The sequence below is a fragment of the Osmerus eperlanus genome, chromosome 15 (assembly GCF_963692335.1).
Source record: "Osmerus eperlanus chromosome 15, fOsmEpe2.1, whole genome shotgun sequence".
Lineage (NCBI taxonomy): Eukaryota > Metazoa > Chordata > Actinopteri > Osmeriformes > Osmeridae > Osmerus > Osmerus eperlanus.
The window spans coordinates 13,818,260-13,822,138 of NC_085032.1; positions in this window are offsets into that span (position 1 = coordinate 13,818,260).

A 3,879-nucleotide genomic window follows, 5' to 3' on the forward strand; every position below is an offset into this window, starting at 1 on the left:
ACAGAACACCGTATGTTCAGCCATATTGCTGAGTGGCACCATGCTGCTCTCCCCATTATGAACTCATTTGCTGGAACCACATGGCAGGTCTGCCACACCTGGGCTAGCCCATCCCCCACTGAGAGGCCACGCCCCCTCTCTGGGGCACACAGGGCTGGTTCCAGACCCAGCGCTAGGACCTCTGCCTCGGGTGGAGGGAGAGAGAGCGGTCTTTGGTTCACCCTCAAAGGGAAATGACTTGAAAAGGTTTTCAGTCGGTCGCCCTCGCCCACGAGGTCATTCCAGGTCGGCTTGGACGTGGAAAAGGATGCAGAGTATTTGTGTTCAAGGGCTGGAACAATACCCTGGAGGGAGGCTGTGATGGATGAGGTCAAAGCCAATGTGTAGGATCCCAGGAGACTGGTAAGACATGAGCAGAAGGCCAGGGGCAAGCCCATCGCCACAGCCCTTCCTGGGGTCACAACACGACAGCTGTCCCAAACGCACGGCGCTACAGAGCAGAGACCACATGCATCAGGAAAACAGCACCTGGCCTCGGTGACTCAACCGACGGAACGACCTGTCACAGGAGGATGACAAAAACAACACGGGGTCTCCAACCCCAACGCGCAGGGGTCTGAGGTGGGAAAGGATACGTTTCAGATATGTTTTCTAGCTGCTGCAGTCAATGGAGTCTGCGTCTGTCTTCTCTCTCGTGAGATGGTGCTGGAGATTGGCCGGCCCTGAGACCAGAGTATAAGAGCTTTTTTGGAGAGTATTTCAGACAGGCAGTGTCCGGGCCAGCTTGCCCAGTCATCCTGACAGCGCTGTACAAACACTGGCGCTGTTTGTATAAACCCCCTCCTACACGGGGTGGCAGAGTGCACAGAACCCTCACACCGGATTACACACACCCATCCTACACACCCTTCATAAACATACACACACACCCGTACAGTTACACACACATCCTTCACAGACAGACACACTCGAACTCTTCCCTCTCCCTCGTTTACACACACACACTCATACTGTCAAACACTTTTTTATATGGGAAATCTTAGTGTTAAACACACACACACACACATACATGAACCACACATTCTCTCAACCAGAGTGAAATCCTCAACGTCTGAAGAGAAGGCGACCGCAGATGAGGAAGATCATTGTGAGATGTTGCGCTAACCCTGCAGCGCTAACATGGTTAGCTCCTGGGGCCCTGAATGGCCCCGTTCTTCTACGTAACAGGATTGAGGCTCGAACACAATGCCATAAAACCTGATCATGCGCTGGGCTGATATGATTTAGATGCAATGGCTGCCCACCAGCAGAACATCCACCCCACCACATCCCTGTCCTCGGTGTCACCTCTCAGAAGTAGGCAGAAGTCAACCTCCACCACTCCCCCACCCCCCGTTACCCCCCCCCCCAGCCTACCCCCACCAACCCCCCAGCAACCCCCTCAACCCCACCCTCAGTTCTCTGCTTTCGCTTCTTCTCCAAAGCAAGACAACATGACAGAGACGGCCAGAAGCTCGCTCCTACTCGTCTTGAACATCACCATGAAACCTCGGTTGCAATGTCTGTCCCACCAAAGCTGTCCTGACATACCAACATACCAGCGTTACCGTGAGAGACGGCCTGCTGGTGGAGTCAGTGTAGGGGGGAACTGGGAGCTGACTGGTTGAGAGAGAGAGAGAGAGAGAGAGAGAGAGAGAGAGAGAGAGAGAGAGAGAGAGAGAGAGAGAGAGAGAGAGAGAGAGAGAGAGAGAGAGAGAGAGAGAGAGAGAGAGAGAGGACAGACTGGGCTGGTATGTGGAGATTAGTGGGCGCTGTTTGTACAGCAAGCTGGGGAACTGGATGGATGGATATATGGATGATAAAAGAGATGGATGAGTGGATGGATGGATATATGGATGATAAAAGAGATGGATGAGTGGATGGATGGATATATGGATGATAAAGATCCACTAGATCCACTAGATCCCCTAGATCCACTAGATCCCCTAGATCCACTAGATCCACTAGATCCCCTAGATCCACTAGATAGCCATGGCTATCCACTCTCTGAAATGAATGTGCCAGTCAGGAGCTCCATGGACCATGATGTTCTGGAGAGCGTACACACAGACACACACGCTCACACACAGACACACACACACACTCACACACATTCACATGCACACACACTGGCTGTGGGATGGTGATCGTTGCGTTTCTCTCTCCAGCACAACAGACCCAGAGCCGATGACAGACAACTCAAAGGACAAAATCATCCTGTGACTGTAAACATATCAGACACTCCAATATACTGTGTCCGACATCATATTTCAGAAAGATACAACAGTTGTCTTGACAAAAACTACCACAAACAATGACGGCCCTCAAATCTGTAAAGTTTTACTTTTTTTAAACAGGCTCTTTCAGTAGCCTTCTATACATCTCTGGGTTAAACAAGAGGTCTTTATGCAGGGGCAGAGTCAGAGCACTACAGACAATGTTGTTTCTCCTTCTTCTTTGTTTCTGTGGATTAGCGCTAATGGCTCTTTAGATTAGCCTTTACTGTACTAGCCATGGCTAAACTGGGGGAAGAATATTGGGGTCGGACAGAGGGAAGAAAAGGGCCAGAGGGTTCAAAGGAACCAAACAAAAAGGGCACTATGGACTTTTCAGTCCAACACACAGCTGCCAGAGATGCCCAATTTTCAGATTAATGGTCCTAAACACAAGGGACCTTTACCGCACCTCAACACCACACTAATCTTTACTTTCATGACTGTAATGTCTGTTTTCTCATCTCAAAATACCCCGACTCCTCCGCTTCCCCGGTCGTTTGGTTTTCCTGCGCTGCACAGCTGCGTCTTATACGGCATACATGTGAAACACGGCGCTGCTAGCGAAGCTAAGCTAAGTGGGACCAGCGGCTCTCTGCCGTGCTTCGTGGTGAGGGCCTCTAACCACACGACCCCCTGCTCCTCGACCGTCCTCTGACCCGTGTGGTTATGTGGCTTTGATGGTGGCTAGTTTAGCCTAACCTCAGCCACCTGGGGCTACTCACACACAGGGGTTAAGCCGGGGGACTCCGGGGCAGGGGGGTGGAAGGGGGGGCAAAGACAAAAAAAGGCACAATTAAGAGCAGAGTGGGTAGTAGCTTCTGGAACGGGGCATTGCCTGGTGGTGGTGCTTTACCTTCAGCCTCATGGTGTGTGTTGTGCTCCATTGCTTCAGGCCTGTCCCCTACTTGGAGAGGCCTGCTTACATGTCTGTCTGTCTGTCTGCGCTCATCAAATGTTCCTCTACCAGGAGACAATGGAGAAATGAAGAGAGGAGATCCCAGGAATGCCAGGGTAGAGACACTGACTTACTGTCTGGGAGATCCTCAAGTTACCCTGAGAGCCAAGAAAAACTGCCATCAGAATTCCTCAATCTCCAGGGTGAGTCTGTGTCTTACTTTGGTTCTTGTTTAACAAGGACAATTGAGGGTATTCTTGTTCCAAGAAAAGCTGGTCAAACCCAAACCAGATGCCGTGGCCCCAGAAGTAAATCAGCCGATTCATAAAGACCCTTGCCATTAAGGACAATGGCCATTTCAAAGCACCTCAAATCCCCCTACGAGTTCTCTTTTTTTCCCTTTCTTATCCTTTCTCTTTCTTAATCTCTCTCTCTTCTCTGCCGAGTCCATCTCTGGAGCGGCCAAGTCACAGTGGAACAATGGCAACTGAACGAGAGCCTGATGTTATGGTTAGAATGCTGTTCGCTGTGGAGAGTACAGCACAGCCTACAACTCCCAAGACAGTATGGAGAGATAAATAGAAAGAGCTAGATAGACTGATAGAGAGAGAGATAAAGAGGGGAGGGAGGGATTGAGGGTATAAAATATTGCAGCAGAGACAGGTCACA